Raw genomic sequence first — 18013 nt, forward strand, 5'->3', positions numbered from 1 at the left:
AAAACCTACCAAGGAATGACATGCAAGGTGCTACATGCAGGCCAAGTGTCTGATAGTTTTGAGGTCAGGACCGGAGTTCGGCAAGGATGCCTCCTATCACCCTTCATGTTCCTATTAGTTATTGACTGGATCATGAAGAACACAACATCAGGAAAGAAAAACGGTATTCAGTGGACCCTGTGGACGCAACTGGATGACTTAGACTTCGCAGACGACCTGGCGCTCCTCTCGCACAACCACAGGCAGATGCAGGAAAAGACCACCGAATTGGTCAAGACATCTCTAGGCGTAGGGCTAAGGATAAACAGGAAGAAAACCAACATAATGAAGTTTAATAACTTGACCAACAATCCAATAGTAATAGAAGAGGAAATTATCCAGGAAATAGACTCCTTCACCTACTTGGGCAGCATCGTGGATAAACAGGGTGGCACCGACAAAGATGTAACAGCAAGAATTGGAAAAGCAAGAGCAGCCTTCATCATCCTGAAGAGCATCTGGTCCTCCAAGGAGATATCTATGACAACCAAAGTCCGGATCTTCAATTCAAACATAAAATCCGTCCTTCTCTACGGCTCTGAAACGTGGAGGATGACAAAGAAGACCGTACAAAGGTTACAAACGTTTATTAACAGTTGTCTGAAGAGGATTTTCAGGATTTGGTGGCCAAACAAAATCAGCAACGAGGAACTCTGGAGGAAAGGGAATCAAGAGCCAGTGGAGAAACAAATACTAAGGAGAAAGTGGGGTTGGGTTGGGCACACCCTTAGGAAACCAGCAACTACCATCACACGGCAAGCCTTGACGTGGAACCCACAGGGAAAGAGGAAGAGGGGACGGCCTAAAAACACCTGGAGGCGGGACTCTGAGGCGGAGCTGAAGAGGTTGGGAACCAGCTGGGGAGAGGCGGAAAGGACAGCCCAAAACCGTGCTGCATGGAGAGGAGTCATTGATGGCCTATGCTCCATTGGGAGCGATGGGCCTAAGTAAGTAAGTAAGTAATCCATCCATACATCCCTTTTCTACCGCTTGTTCCTTTAGGGGTTGCGGGGGGGTCGCTGGAGCCTATCTCGGTTGGTAGAGCGGCCGTGCCAGCAACTTGAGGGTTGCAGGTTCGATTCCCGCTTCCGTCATCCTAGTCACTGCCGTTGTGTCCTTGGGCAAGGCACTTTACCCACCTGCTCCCAGTGCCACCCACACTGGTTTAAATGTAACTTAGATATCGGGTTTCACTATGTAAAAGCGCTTTGAGCCACTAGAGAAAAGCGCTATATAAATATCATTCACTTCACTTCACTTCAGCTGCGGTATGTGGCGTACACCCTGGACAAGTCACCACCTCATTGGAGGTGCTAGGTAAAAACCTTGTTTCCATATGAGTTGGGAAATTGTGTTAGATTTAAATATAAACTGAATACAATGATTTGCAAGTCCTTTTCAACCCATATTCAATTGTATGCACTACAAAGACAACATATTTGATGTTCAAACTCAAAAACTTTTTTTTTTTTGTGCAAATAATCATTAAATTACAATTTAATGGCTGCAACACGTGCCAAAGTAGTTGGGAAAGGGCATGTTCACCACTGTGTTACATCACCTTCTCTTTTAACAACACTCAATAAATGTTTGGGAACTGAGGAAACTAATTGTTGAAGCTTTGAAAGTGAAATTCTTTCCCATTCTTGTTTTATGTAGAGCTTCAGTCCTTCAACAGTTCGGGGTCCCCGCTGTCGTATTTTACGCTTCATAATGCACCACACATTTTTGATGGGAGACAGGTCTGGACTGCAGGCGGGCCAGGAAAGTACCCGCACTCTTTTTTTACGAAGCCACGCTGTTGTAACACGTGCTGAATGTGGCTTGGCATTGTCTTGCTGAAACAAATAAACACGACGAGTTGAGTTGATACCAAAATGGATACATGGATGATACAGCAGAGGATTGGGAGAATGTCATGTGGTCAGATGGAACTAAAATATAACTTTTTGGTATAAACTCAACTCGTCGTGTTTGGAGGAAGAAGAATACTGAGTTGCATCCCAAGAACACCATACCTACTGTGAAGCATGGGGGTGGAAACATCATGCTTTGGGGCTGTTTTTTGTTAAAGGGACAGGACGATTGATCCGTGTTAAGGAAAGAATGAATGGGGCCATGTATAGTGACATTTTGAGCCAAAACCTCCTTTGAATGGTTGACCAAATATTTATTTTCCACCATAATTTACAAATAAATTCTTTAAAATTCCTACAATGTGAATTCCTGGATTTTTTTTCACATTCTGTCTCTCACAGTTGAAGTGTACCTATGATGAAAATGACAGAAACAGCTTCCTCCCTACAGATGTCTCCCTACTGGAGGTTAGCCCTGCACCACACCAGGAGGTCAAAGTCAATCAATCAAAGTTTATTTGGGTGACCTGGATTGATTCCCACTACTTTGTTGCACTGCTATACATACTGTAAATCCTATAAATATATATGTATATTTGTTTTTAACCTGTTCTGGTCTGTAAATACCATCAAAGGCCTACTGAAATGAGATGTTCTTATTTAAACGGGGATAGCAGGTCCATTCTATGTGTCATACTTGATCATTTCGTCATATTGCCATATTTTTGCTGAAAGGATTTAGTAGAGAACATCGACGTCAAAGTTTGCAACTTTTGGTCGCTAATAAAAAAGCCTTGCATGTACCGGAAGTAGTAGACGATGTGCGTGTGACGTCACGGGTTGTAGGGCTCCTCACATTGTTTGTAATCATAGCCACCAGCAGCAGGTGCAATTCGGACCGAGAAAGCGACGAGTTCCCCATTAATTTGAGCGAGGATGGAAGATTTGTGGACGAGGAAAGTTAGAGTGAGGCACAAAAAAAAAAAAAATGGTATTAGCTTGATCCGCCTCCGCTTGGGATGGTTTCCTGTGGACGGGACTCTCGCTGCTGTCTTGGATCCGCTTTGAACTGAACTCTCGCGGCTGTGTTGGAGCCACCTTAAAACTCATTTGTATACTCTAGCCTTTAAATAGACTCCCTTTTTAGACCAGTTGATCTGCCGTTTCTTTTCTTTTTCTCCTATGTCCCACTCTCCGGTCCGATCCGGTGGCCATGTACTGCTCGCCTGTGTATCGGCTGGGGACGTCTCTGCGCTGCTGATCCGCCTCCGCTTGGGATGTTTTCCTGCTGGCTCCGCTGTGAACGGGACTCTCGCGACTGTGTTGGATCCATTATGGATTGAACTTTCACAGTATCATGTTAGACCCGCTCGACATCCATTGCTTTCGGTCCCCTAGAGGGGAGGGGGGGGGGGGTTGCCCACATCTGAGGTCCTCTCCAAGGTTTCTCATAGTCAGCATTGTCACTGGCGTCCCACTGGATGTGAATTCTCCCTGCCCACTGGGTGTGAGTTTTCCTTGCCCTTTTGTGGGTTCTTCCGAGGATGTCGTAGTCGTAATGATTTGTGCAGCCCTTTGAGACATTTGTGATTTGGGGCTATATAAATAAACATTGATTGATTTACTGGGATAATTCTGGAAAATCCCTTATCTGCTTATTGTGTTACTAGTGTTTTAGTGGGATCATAAAGTCATACCTGAAAGTCGGAGGGCTGCGGTGAACGCCAGTGTCTCTGAGAGAAGCCAATGGAGGAGCCAAGATCACAGCTGCCTTTTTGACAGGTCGCGTAATCCACTCAAGTCGAGCCGACTTAATATCACAATTTGCCCATCCAAAAACTTGCTGGTTGATGTAGAGAAATGTGGAGGGAGTCCGGTCCGATCCGGTGGCCATGTACTGCTCGCCTGTGCATCGGCTGGGGACATCTCTGCGCTGCTGATCAGCCTCCGCTTGGGATGGTTTCCTGCTGGCCCCGCTGTGAACGGGACTCTCGCTGCTGTGTTGGATCCGCTTTGGACTGGACTCTCGCGACTGTGTTGGATCCATTATGGATTGATCTTTCACAGTATCATGTTCTCATATGTTCTCATAGTCATCAGTATCATCAGTATCACAGTATCATGTTCTCATAGTCGTCATTGTCACCGACGTCCCACTGGGTGTGAGTTTTCCTTGCCCTTATGTGGGCCTACCGAGGATGTCGTAGTGGTTTGTGCAGCCCTTTGAGACACTAGTGATTTAGGGCTATATAAGTAAACATTGATTGATTGATTGATGTTCGCTTGACCGCTCTGTGTTAAAGCTTCACAACAAACAAAGAAACACCGGCTGTGTTTCGGTTGCTAAAGGCAGCTGCAATACACCGCTTTCCAACAACAGCATTCTTCTTTGACGTCTCCATTATTAATTGAACAAATTGCAAAAGATTCAGCAACACAGATGTCCAAAAAATTATGCGATGAAAAGAGACGACTTTTAGCCGTAAGTGGTGCTGGGCTAAAATCACTAACAGGAAACTTTGCGGGAGATTTAAAATTGCAATTTAGTCAACTAAAAAGGCCGTATTGGCATGTGTTGCAATGTTAATATTTCATCATTGATATATAAACTATCAGACTGCGTGGTCGCTAGTAGTGGCTTTCAGTAGGCCTTTAACAACAGAAAACATTTCATTTTTTGCTTATAAGCACCTCTGGTTAAATGGTAACTGCATTTGGTTGCTCTGTAATTGTGACATGAGCAATGACAAAGTGGACTGTAATCTAATATTAATGTGACTTGATATCATATTCAAGTCATGTGTCCCAGTAAGACCTTCTGGCAGGTGTACAACAAAACTGCTATCAAATACTTCGGTCTCCTCCATGAAGGCGGCACTAGATGTTGGACGACAACAGCTTCTCCAGGTCTTGAACTTTGACTTCTCGCACTCTCAGCTGTGCGTTATCTTCAGCTCTAAGGGAAGGGGGGAAAAAAAAATCTAAGTTCTTTTTCACAACAAGTCGTTTATGAGAAGATCCCCACCTGGGAGGAATGAGTGGGTCTCCACAGGTCATGTTGAGCTGTTGCAGCATCTTTTGGAAGAACTGGAAAGACACAAACATTACAAGTCTAAGTACAAACCCCGTTTCCATATGAGTTGGGAAATTGTGTTAGATGTAAATATAAACAGAATACAATGATTTGCAAATCCCTTTCAACCCATATTCAGTTGAATATGCTACAAAGACAACATATTTGATGTTCAAACTAATAAACATTTTTCTTGTGTGTAAATAATCATTAACTTTAGAATTTGATGCCAGCAACACCTGACAAAGAAGTTGGGAAAGGTGGCAATAAATACTGATAGAGTTGAGAAATACTCATCAAACACTTATTTGGAACATCCCACAGGTGTGCAGGCTAATTGGGAACAGGTGGGTGCCATGATTGGGTATAAAAGCAGCTTCCATGAAATGCTAAGTAATTCACAAACAAGGATGGGGCGAGGGTCACCAAAAACAGTTTTAGAACAACATTTCTCAACGAGATATTGCAAGGAATTTAGGGATTTTACCATCTACGGCCCGTAAAATCATCAAAAGGTTCAGAGAATCTGGAGAAATCACTGCACGTAAGCGATGATATTACGGACCTTTGATCCTTCAGGCGGTACTGCATCAAAAACCGACATCAGTGTGTAAAGGATATCACCACATGTGCTCAGGAACACTTCAGAAAACCACTGTCAGTAACTACAGTTGGTTGCAACATCTGTAAGTGCAAGTTAAAACTCTACTATGCAAAGCAAAACCCATTTATCAACAACACCCAGGAACGCCACTGGCTTCGCTGGGCCCGAGCTAATCTGAGATGGACTGATGCAAAGTGGAAAACTGTTCTGTGGTCTGACGAGTCCATATTTCAAATTATATTTGGAAACTGTGAACGTGGTGTCCACAGTTTCCAAATAACCATCCGGATTGTTATAGGCTCAAAGTTCAAAAGCTCACATCTTTGATGGTATGGGGGTGCATTAGTGCCCAAGGCATGGGTAACTTACACATCTGTGAAGGCACCATTAATGCTGAAAGGTACATACAGGTTTTGGAGCAACATGTTGTCATCCAAGAAATGCTATCATGGACGCCCCTGCTTATTTCAGCAAGACAATGCCAAGCCACGTGTTACAACAGCGTGGTTTCGTAGTAAAAGAGTGCGGGTACTTTCCTGGTCCGCCTGCAGTCCAGACCTGTCTCCAATCAAAAATTTGTGGCGCATTATGAAGCGTAAAACAGAACAGCGGAGACCCCGGACTGTTGAAGGACTAAAGCTCTACATAAAACATCCATCCATTTTCTACCGCTTATTCCCTTTTGGGGTCGCGGGGGGCGCTGGCGCCTATCTCAGCTACAATCGGGCGGAAGGCGCTGTACACCCTGGACAAGTCGCCACCTCATCGCAGGGCCAACACAGATAAACAGACAACATTCACACTCACATTCACACACTAGGGCCAATTTAGTGTTGCCAATCAACCTATCCCCAGGTGCATGTCTTTGGAAGTTTGAGGAAGCCGGAGTACCCGGAGGGAACCCACGCATTCAAGGAGAGAACATGCAAAATCCACACAGAAAGTTCCCGAGCCTGGATTTGAACCCAGGACTGCAGGAACTTCGCATTGTGAGGCAGACGCACTAACCCCTCTGCCACCGTGAAATAATTCCACTTTCAAAGCTTCAACAATTAGTTTCCTCAGTTCCCAAATGTTTATTGAGTGTTAAAAGAAAAGGGTGATGTAACACAGAGGTGAACATGCCCTTTCCCAACTACTTTGGCACGTGTTGCAGCCATGAATTTCTAAGTTAGTTATTATTTGCAAAAAAAATAAAATATGAGTTTGAACTCTCTCCTTTGAGTCACACATTAAAAGCGTTACTAAAACGGCCTTCTTTCATCTCCGTAATATCGCTAAAATTCGCTCCATTTTGTCCACTAAAGACGCCGAGATCATTATCCATGCGTTTGTTACGTCTCGTCTCGATTACTGTAACGTATTATTTTCGGGTCTCCCCATGTCTAGCATTAAAAGATTACAGTTGGTACAAAATGCGGCTGCTAGACTTTTGACAAGAACAAGAAAGTTTGATCACATTACGCCTGTACTGTATATACCTTTATATACATATATACATACATATATACCTGTACTGGCTCACCTGCACTGGCTTCCTGTGCACTTAAGATGTGACTTTAAGGTTTTACTACTTACGTATAAAATACTACACGGTCTAGCTCCATCCTATCTTGCAGATTGTATTGTACCATATGTCCCGGCAAGAAATCTGCGTTCAAAAGACTCCGGCTTATTAGTGATTCCCAAAGCCCAAAAAAAGTCTGCGGGCTATAGAGCGTTTTCCGTTCGGGCTCCAGTACTCTGGAATGCCCTCCCGGTAACAGTTCGAGATGCCACCTCAGTAGAAGCATTTAAGTCTCACCTTAAAACTCATTTGTATACTCTAGCCTTTAAATAGACTCCCTTTTTAGACCAGTTGATCTGCCGTTTATTTTCTTTTTTCTCCTATGTCCCACTCTCCCTTGTAGAGGGCGTCCGGTCCGATCCGGTGGCCATGTACTGCTCGCCTGTGTATCGGCTGGGGACATCTCTGCGCTGCTGATCCGCCTCCGCTTGGGATGGTTTCCTGCTGGCTCCGCTGTGAACGGGACTCTCGCTGCTGTGTCGGATCCGCTTTGGACTGGACTCTCGCGACTGTGTTGGATCCATTGTGGATTTAACTTTCACAGTATCATGTTAGACCCGCTCGACATCCATTGCTTTCCTCCTCTCCAAGGTTCTCATAGTCATCATTGTCACAGACGTCCCACTGGGTGTGAGTTTTCCTTGCCCTTATGTGGGCCTACCGAGGATGTCGTAGTGGTTTGTGTTGTGGTTTGTGCAGCCCTTTGAGACACTAGTGATTTAGGGCTATATAAGTAAACATTGATTGATTTATTGATTGATTGAACACCAAATATGTTGTCTTTGTAGCATATTCAACTGAATATGGGTTGAAAAGGATTTGCAAATCATTATATTTACATACAACACAATTTCCCGACTCATATGGAAACGGGGTTTGTATGCGTTGGCGCTCATTTGCATGCACGCACCTGAGGAGGCGGAGTCAAGTTGCTGTCCTGCTGTCGAGTCAGGTCCTTCAGGCACTCCAAGCTCTCCCTGCTCCTCGCGTGGCCCTCCGACGCCTTCAACAAGGTCATGTGACAAAGGCCGTGCGACGTCGGCATCGATCAACTCACCTGTGTCTCGTATATCGAACGCGCCTTGTTCTCGTGGCGCAACGCTGACTCAGAGTCTCCTCTGCTGTGGTGCAACATGGCCAGAAGATGATGGCTGAACGGAGGACAAAAAAAAAACAACATGAATGTGAGGTAAACCTCCACCATGACCCCTCCCAGTCATCACCAGGTGGCACCTGTGTGCGTGCTTGGTGGACATGTCACCGTGGTACTTGGAGGTTAGAACCGAGGCGTTGTGCAGGAACTTCAAGGAGAGGTCCAACTCCATCAGGCCGTGAAGGACCACACCCAGCATGCTCTGAGGACAACGCGAGCGTCTTGAATCCAAGTTTTTAAGGCGGGTTTTGAAACGTAAACTTACATCCAGCTCTGCCACCTGGGGATGGTCCTCGCCGGTCACCAGGAGGGTGAGGTAGCGAGCGCGATACAGCAGATGCAGAGAGGTGACGTGTTGGCCTGCAGCCGCGCAGTACAGTGCGAGCAAGGTCTGCCTTGCACAGGAACGACGTTAGTGTTTGCTAACATTTGTTAGCCAAGTGGAGGTTCGGTGGCACTCACGTAGTCACGAATGGTTTGTGGGTGATCGACGCCTCGAGTGCGCTCACTGCTGATGACTGCCCGCCTCTGGTGGCTGACGGCCTGACACACACAGCATCATACTGCTCTCAGCCACAAGCGAAATTCAATTCATGATACAAACCCCGGTTCCATATGAGTTGGGAAATTGTGTTAGATGTAAATATAAACAGAATTTCTAGGCGCAGTCAAGGCGTTGAGGGGTTCCGGTTTGGTGACCGCAGGATTAGGTCTCTGCTTTTTGCAGACTATGTGGTCCTGATGGCTTCATCTGACCGGGATCTTCAGCTCTCACTGGATCGGTTCGCAGCCGAGTGTGAAGCGAGTCAGAGTCCATGGTTCTCGCCCGGAAAAGGGTGGAGTGCCATCTCCGGGTTGGGGAGGAGACCCTGCCCCAAGTGGAGGAGTTCAAGTACCTAGGAGTCTTGTTCACGAGTGAGGGAAGAGTGGATGGTGAGATCGACAGGCGGATCGGTGCGGCGTCTTCAGTAATGCGGACGTTGTACCGATCCGTTGTGGTGAAGAAGGAGCTGAGCCGGAAGGCAAAGCTCTCAATTTACCGGTCGATCTACGTTCCCATCCTCACATATGGTCATGAGCTTTGGGTCATGACCGAAAGGATAAGATCACGGGTACAAGCGGCCCAAATGAGTTTGGGTCTCTCCCTTAGAGATGGGGTGAGAAGCTCTGCCATCCGGGAGGAACTCAAAGTAAAGCCGCTGCTCCTCCACATGGAGAGGAGCCAGATGAGGTGGTTCGGGCATCTGGTCAGGATGCCACCTGAACGCCTCCCTAGGGAGGTGTTTAGGGCACGTCCAACCGGTAGGAGGCCACGGGGAAGACCCAGGACACGTTGGGAAGACTATGTCTCCCGGCTGGCCTGGGAACGCCTCGGGATCCCCCGGGAAGAGCTAGACGAAGTGGCTGGGGAGAGGGAAGTCTGAGCTTCCCTGCTTAGGCTGCTGCCCCCGCGACCCGACCTCGGATAAGCGGAAGATGATGGATGGATGGATGTAAATATAAACAGAATACAATGATTTGCAAATCATTTTCAACCCATATTCAGTTGAATATGCTACAAAGACAACATATTTCATGTTCAAACTGAAACATTTTTTTGGGGGCAAATAATTATCAACTTTAGAATTTGATGCCAGCAACACCTGACAAAGAAGTTGGGAAAGGTGGCAATAAATACTGATAAAGTTGAGGAATGCTCATCAAACACTTATATGAAACATCCCATAGGTGTGCAGGCTCATTGGGAACAGGTGGGTGCCATGATTGGGTATAAGAGCAGCTTCCATGAAATGCTAAGTAATTCACAAACAAGGATGGGGCGAGGGTCACCAAAAACAGTTTTAGAACAACATTTCTCAACGAGCTGTTGCAAGGAATTTAGGGCTTTTACCATCTACGGTCCGTAAAATCATCAAAAGGTTCAGAGAATCTGGAGAAATCTGCACGTAAGCGATGATATTATTGACCTTTGATCCCTCAGGCGGTACTGCATCAAAAACAGACATCAGTGTGTAAAGGATATCACCACACCGGTGGCCATGTACTGCTTGCCTGTGTATCGGCTGGGGACATCTCTGCGCTGCTGACCCGCCTCCTCTTGGGATGTTTTCCTGCTGGCTCCGCTGTGAAAGGGACTCTCGCTGCTGTGTTGGATCCGCTTTGGACTGGACTCTCGCGACTGTGTTGGATCCGTTATGGATTGAACTTTCACGGTATCATGTTAGACCCGCTCGACATCCATTGCTTTCCTCCTCTCCAAGGTTCTCATAGTCATCATTGTCACCGACGTCCCACTGGGTGTGAGTTTTCCTTGCCCTTATGTGGGCCTACCGAGGATGTCGTAGTGGTTTGTGCAGCCCTTTGAGACACTAGTGATTTAGGGCTATATAAGTAAACATTGATTTATTGATTGATTGACCACATGGGCTCAGGAACACTTCATAAAACCACTGTCAGTAACTACAGTTGGTTGCAACATCTGTAAGTGCAAGTTTAAACTCTGCTATGCAAATCAAAACCCATTTATCAACAACACCAAGGAATGCCACTGGCTTCTCTGGGCCCGAGCTCATCTAAGATGGACTGATGCAAAGTGGAAAAGGGTTCTGTGGTCTGACGAGTCCACATTTCAAATTATATTTAGAAACTGTGGACGTGGTGTCCTCTGGAACAAAGAGAAAAATAAATATCCGGATTGTTATAGGCGCAAAGTTGAAAAGCCAGCATCTGTGATGGTATGGGGGTGCATTAGTGCCCAAGGTATGGGTAACTTACACATCTGTGAAGGCACCATTAATGCTGAATGGTCCATACAGGTTTTGGAGCAACATATGTTGTCATCCGAGCAACGTTATCATGGACGCCCCTGCTTATTTCAGCAAGACAATGCCAAGCCACGTGTTACAACAGCTTCCCAAAAAATGCTCAGTCTTTCACAAGAAAGGATGGGGCGAGGTACACCCCTTTGTCCACAACTGCGTGAGCAAATAGTCAAACAGTTTAAGAACAACGTTTCTCAAAGTGCAATTGCAAGAAATTTAGGGGTTTCAACATCTACGCTCCATAATATTATCAAAAGGTTCAGAGAATCTGGAGAGATCACTCCACAAAAGCGGCATGGCCGGAAACCAACATTGAATGACCGTGATCTTCGACCCCTTAGACAGCACTGTATCAAAAACCAACATCAATCTCTAAAGGATATCACCACATGGGCTCAGGAACACTTCAGAAAACAACTGTCACTAAATACAATTCGTCGCTACATCTGTAAGTGCAAGTTAAAGCTCTACTATGCAAAGCGAAAGCCATTTATCAACAACATCCAGAAACGCCGCATGCTTCTCTGGGCCCAAGGTCATCTAAGATGGACGGATGCAAAGTGGAAAAGTGTTCTGTGGTCTGACGAGTCCACATTTCAAATTGTTTTTGGAAATATTCGACATCGTGTCATCCGGACCAGAGGGGAAGCGAACCATCCAGACTGTTATCGACGCAAAGTTCAAAAGCCAGCATGTGTGATGGTATGGGGGTGCATTAGTGCCCAAGGCATGGGTAACTTACACATCTGTGAAGGCACCATTAATGCTGAAAGGTACATACAGGTTTTGGAACAACATATACTGCCATCTAAGCGCCGTCTTTTTCATGGACGCCCCTGCTTATTTTAGCAAGACAATGTCAATCCACATTCATCACGTGTTACAACAGCATGGCTTTGTAAAAATAAGAGTGCGGGTACTTTCCTGGCCCGCCTGCAGTCCAGACCTGTCTCCCATCGTACACATTATGAAGTGTAAAATACAACAGCGAGACCCTGGACTGTTGAATGACTGAAGCTCTACATAAAACAAGAATGGGAAAGAATTCCACTTTCAAAGCTTCAACAATTTTAGTTTCCTTAGTTCCCAAACGTTTATTGAGTGTTGTTAAAAGAAAAGGTGATGTAACACAGTGGTGAACATGCCCTTTCCCAACTACTTTGGCACGTGTTGCAGCCATGAAATTCTAAGTTAATTATTTGCAAAAAAAAAAAAAAAGTTTATGAGTTTGAACATAAAGTATCTTGTAATGCATTCAACTGAATATGGGTTGAAAATGATTTGCAAATAATTGTATTCTGTTTATATTTACATCTAACACAATTTCCCAACTCATATGGAAACGGGGTTTGTAGAATAGAATAGAATAGAAAGTACTTTATTGATACCTGGGGGGAAATTCAGCAACCCAGTTCGCTCACATGATCTCTGCATGTAAGTGTTTGTGAGTGCACATGATTATAAAGAGGCAGGGGCTCAAAGTCAGAAAAGGGCGGGAACATTTTTTTTTTTGGTCCTTTACACAATATGGAAATTAATGTAAAATTAAATGTTCTATTAGAAAGCTAACTACTTAGCTGTGTGTCCTTTGTAGGTAAAAGTGATTGCCATTTCTTTTGTGTCAACAAATTATTGTCACATAGGCTTGGAAGACATGAAAAGCAGCAAAACATTGGTTTATTATTAGGCTATTTATTGTTAAAGATAAGCACTTTAATATTGAACATTGAACAGTGCAACATGAACTTCGAAAAAAATAAAATAAAATAGAAACCCAAATGAAAAAAACTTCAATGTGAAAATCTGTCCTTCTTCCTTTAACTTGATGAAAACACCATCAAATTGTAACTTATGGTCTTTCTCACTAATGCTCGGACTAAACAACTGAAACGCAATAGAACTTTATATCTAAACCTCTACTGTGAAAGAAATGTGATCCGCCGTAAACACAGTGAATTTTATTTTGAAAATTAACCCGGTGTTTTATTTTGTATTTCGTACACTACTTCCTGTCCCGCACGATCCGCTCTGCTCTGTGCGGAATTGATGCGCCGTGCTCCGACGTCCGGCAAAAACAGAAGCTGACACATTGAATAATAGAAAAATACAGCGTTTTTCTGAAATATCACCCATATTAGATGCTGAATAAGTGGACGGCGACTAGACCATAACTCACAGGTTTACTGTCACGTCTCCTCAGGCCGCACTTGGCTCTCTCTCCTCTCTCTCATTCACTTACTCACCCTCTCTCTGTCCTTCTTCCTTTAACTTGATGAAAACACCATCAAGTTGTAACTTATGGTCTTTCTCACTAATGCTCGGACTAAACAACTGAAACGCAATAGAACTTTATATCTAAACCTCTACTGTGAAGGAAATGTGATTCGCCGTAAACACAGTGCATTTTATTTTGACAATTAACCCGGTGTTTTATTTTGTATTTTGTACACTACTTCCTGTCCCGCACGATCCGCTCTGCTCTGTGCGGAATTGATGCGCCGTGCTCCGACGTCTGGCAAAAACAGAAGCTGACACTTTGAACAATAGAATAATACAGCTTTTTTCTGAAATATTACCCATATTAGATGCTGAATAAGTGGACGGCAACTAGAGCATAACTCACAGGTTTACTGTCACGTCTCCTCAGGCCGCAGTTGGCTCTCTCTCCTCTCTCTCATTCACTTACTCACTCACCCTCTCTCTCTCTCTCTCCCCGTCGGAAGCGGCAGGATCAAACAACCCGGTATTACAAGAAAATTTGGAGTTTTTGTACCTCTGTTTTTTTGTTTTGTCTTGTTTTTTTACAGGAATTTATTAATCTTGTTTAAAAAACAAAACAAAAAAAAACACACACACAGGCAGAGGGCACTTTTTAAGACGAGGCAATAAAGGGCAGGGGCTCAAGCTATGTGTGCACGTGCCAGCCCCTACTGGCCCTAACAGCCATCTTAGTCGGGTACCAGGAGACACGCCTCTTATAGGCTGAGACGTATTGACCGAGTTCCTACCCTCACGTATGGTCACAATCCCAGAGTACCCCCAGAAACGCCTCAGAAGAAGTTACCAGAGACCAGGAAGTCTGAACTTCCATACTGAGACGAGGTCCCCCATTACCCTGACCCGAATGAATTTTGATGGGTATGTGCCGATTGGTCGGCCCCCGGTCAGTATCGACTAATTGTTGTGAAAAAAAAAGCGATCGCCATTGCCGGTTAGAGCCTTTTAAAGGCCTACTGAAATGAGATGTTCTTATTTAAACGGGGATAGCAGGTCCATTCTATGTGTCATACTTGATCATTTCGCGATATTGCCATATTTTTGCTGAAAGGATTTAGTAGAGAACATCGACAATAAAGTTCGCAACTTTTGGTGCTGATAAAAAAACCTTGTCTTTAGCGGAAGTCGCAGACGATGACGTCACAAGGGTGAGGGCTCTGTCACGCCACATTTTTTTCCCCCCTACAAAAACCTTCCCCCCGGAAGAAACTGCTTGAAGGACCCCAAGGAGGGTGGAAGGACCTTAAAGCAGCCCACACAGCTGCCTGTTTTTAAAGCATTATAATTGGCTGATTGTCGTAGGCGAAAAATAACGGTGAGGAAAAAATATTAGCATTCCAGCATGCTAACCTTTCAAGCTATTTTTGCTTTGCTAATGTTGCAGCTGTAACCCTCAAGAGTCATATAACTTGGTATTGTCACACCCTCATTGGGGTCCTTTAGGGATTGGAGGGGCTGTCACGCCAAATTTCTTCCGGGGTGAAGGTTTTTCTAGGAGGGAAGAAATTTGTCGTGACAGCTCCTCACGTCCTCACATTGTTTTTAATGGGAGCCTCCAGCAGCAAGAGCTATTCGGACCGAGAAAACGACAATTTCCCCATTAATTTGAGTGAGGATGAAAGATTCGTGGCTGAGAATATTGATAGGACTAGAAAAAAAATAAAAATGTTTAAAAAAAAGGCGATTGCATTGGGACGGACTCAGATGTTTTTAGACACATTTACTAGGATCATTCTGGGAAATCCCTTATCTTTCTATTGTGTTGCTAGTGTTTTAGTGAGATTAAATAGTACCTGATAGTCGGAGGGGTGTGTCCACGGGTGTCCTGAGGCCAGTCACAGCAGATACAAGGACGGCGCAAACTCCATTTTTTTTTTAACACAATTTTCTCACCGAAACCTGCCGGTTGACAAGTGGTCGGGATCCATGTTCGCTTGACCGCTCTGATCCATAGTAAGGCTTCACCTCCGGGAATTTTAAACAAGGAATCACCGTGTGTTTGTGTGGCTAAAGGCTAAAGCTTCCCAACTCCATCTTTCTACTTTGACTTCTCCATTATTAATTAAACAAATTGCTAAATAACCAGCAACACGGATGTCCAGAATACTGGGTAATTGCGCGATGAAAACAAAACGACTTTTAGCCGTAAGTGGTGCTGCGCTAATATTTCCTGACAGTCTGGCATGTCACAGCACGCATCATCATTCTGCGACGTTTTCAACATAAATCTCCCGGGAAATTTAAAATTGCATTTTAGTCAACTTAACCGTTGCAGTGTTAATATTTCATCATTGATATATAAACTATCAGACTGCGTGGTCGGTAGTAGTGGCTTTCAGTAGGCCTTTAAAGCCGATCACAAAGGTTGGGTAACCCTGAATTTATTTTCAGTCCCCCCCGCCTGACAAGCACTTAGCAGTTGCTTGTGTCTACATAAACAGTTATCAGCTAGCCTAAGATAATAATAATATCCTACTTGGATGAGAGGCAAAAACATCTTCTAAGACAAACAGAACAGTACATTTGCGATCAATTTAAAGGGGAACATTATCACCAGACCTATGTAAGCGTCAATATATACCTTGATGTTGCAGAAAAAAGACCATGTATTTTTTTAACCGATTTCCGAACTCTAAATGGGTGAATTTTGGCGAATTAAACGCCTTTCTGTTTATCGGTCTTTTAGCGATGACGTCAGAACGTGACGTCTCCGAGGTAACACACCCGCCATTTTCATTTTCACATTACAAACACCGGGTCTAAGCTCTGTTATTTTCCGTTTTTTCGACTATTTTTTGGAACCTTGGAGACATCATGCCTCGTCGGTGTGTTGTCGGAGGGTGTAACAACACTAACAGGGAGGGATTCAAGTTGCACTACTGGCAAGAAATCTGCCGCCAGACCCCCATTGAATGTACCAAAGTGTCTTCACATTTGACCGGCGATGCTAAGACAGACATGGCACAGAGATGTATGGATAACCATTAAGTCAACGAAATCACAAAGGTGAGTTTTGTTGATGTTGTTGACTTATGTGCTAATCAGACATATTTGGTCACGGCATGACTGCCAGCTAATCGATGCTAACATGCCACACTAATCGATGCTAACATGCTATTTACGCTAGCTGTATGTACATTTGAAACTAGATAACCACATTTAAAGGGGAACATTATCACAATTTCAAAAGGGTTAAAAACAATAAAAATCAGTTCCCAGTGGCTTGTCGTATTTTTTGAATTTTTTTTCAAAATTTTACCGGTCTCGGAATATCCTTAAATAAAGCTTTAAAGTGCCTGACTTTCGCTCTCTGCGAAGACACTGGCCATTTCCCTGTGACGTCATACAGTGCTGCCAATGTAAACAAACAATGGGAATACCACAGCAAGATATAGCGACATTAGCTCGGATTCAAACTCGGATTTCAGCGACTTAAGCGATTCAACAGATTACGCATGTATTGAAACAGATGGTTGGAGTATGAAAGTATTGAAGAAGAAACTGAAGCTGTTGAGCGAATTCATAGTCATAGCATGGCCGAATACCTGCGTTAGCATCGCCGGTAAAATGTGCGGACCAAACGATCAGGACTTTCGCATCTTTTGACACTGGGGCAACTTAAATCCGTCGATTGGTAAGTGTTTTTTTTGCAGTAAATGTGGGTGGAAGGAAACGTAATATAGTTGCAAATGCATCTGCAGGTTATCCATACATCTCTGTGCCATGTCTGCTTTAGCACCGCCGGTAAATAGCATGTTAGCATCGATTAGCTGGCAGTCAACATCAACAAAACTCACCTTTTGTGATTTCGTTGACTTAATCGTTGCAAATGCATCTGCAGGTTATCCATACATCTCTGTGCCATGTCTGTCTTAGCATCGCCGGTCAAATGTGAAGACACTCCGGCACATTCAATGGGGGTCTGGCGGCAGATTTCTTGCCACTTTGGCATCTTCGGGCCAGTGGTGCAACTTGAATCCTTCCCTGTTAGTGTTGTTACACCCTCCGACAACACACCGACGAGGCATGATGTCTCCAAGGTTCCAAAAAAATTGTCAAAAAAATGGAAAATAACAGAGCTGAGACCCGGTGTTTGTAATGTGTTGAAAATGAAAATGGCGGGTGTGTTACCTCGGCGACGTCACATTCTGATGTCATCGCCTCCAGCGCGATAAACAGAAAGGCGTTTAATTCGCCAAAATTCACCCAATTAGAGTTCGGAAATCGGTTAAAAAAATAAATGGTCTTTTTTCTGCACCATCAAGGTATATATTGACGCTTACATAGGTCTGGTGATAATGTTCCCCTTTAATGCGAAACAAACACTTACCAATCGATGGATTTAAGTTGCCCCAGTGTCACAAGATGCGAAAGTCCTGATCGTTTGGTCCGCACATTTTACCGGCGATGCTAATAAGGCAGCCATGCTATGGGCCACTTCATTAGGTACACCCACGCTACGGCCGAATAGCGTCAATAGCTATTCGCTCAATAGCTTCAATTTCTTCTTCAATTTTGTTTTCGCTATCTGCCTCCATACTCCGACCATCTGTTTCAATACATGCGTAATCTGTTGAATCGCTTAAGCCGCTGAAATACGAGTCTGAATCCGAGCTAATGTC

General features: G+C 44.4%; 1 pseudogene; it reads right to left on the minus strand.

Annotated features, from left to right (window-relative positions):
• Positions 1-3309: 3309 nt before the first annotated feature.
• Positions 3310-18013, minus strand: part of LOC133551989 (clustered mitochondria protein homolog) — a 48438-nt pseudogene continuing 33734 nt past the window's right edge.

Source organism: Nerophis ophidion, linkage group LG04 (assembly GCF_033978795.1).
Source record: "Nerophis ophidion isolate RoL-2023_Sa linkage group LG04, RoL_Noph_v1.0, whole genome shotgun sequence".
Classification (NCBI taxonomy): Eukaryota; Metazoa; Chordata; class Actinopteri; order Syngnathiformes; family Syngnathidae; genus Nerophis; species Nerophis ophidion.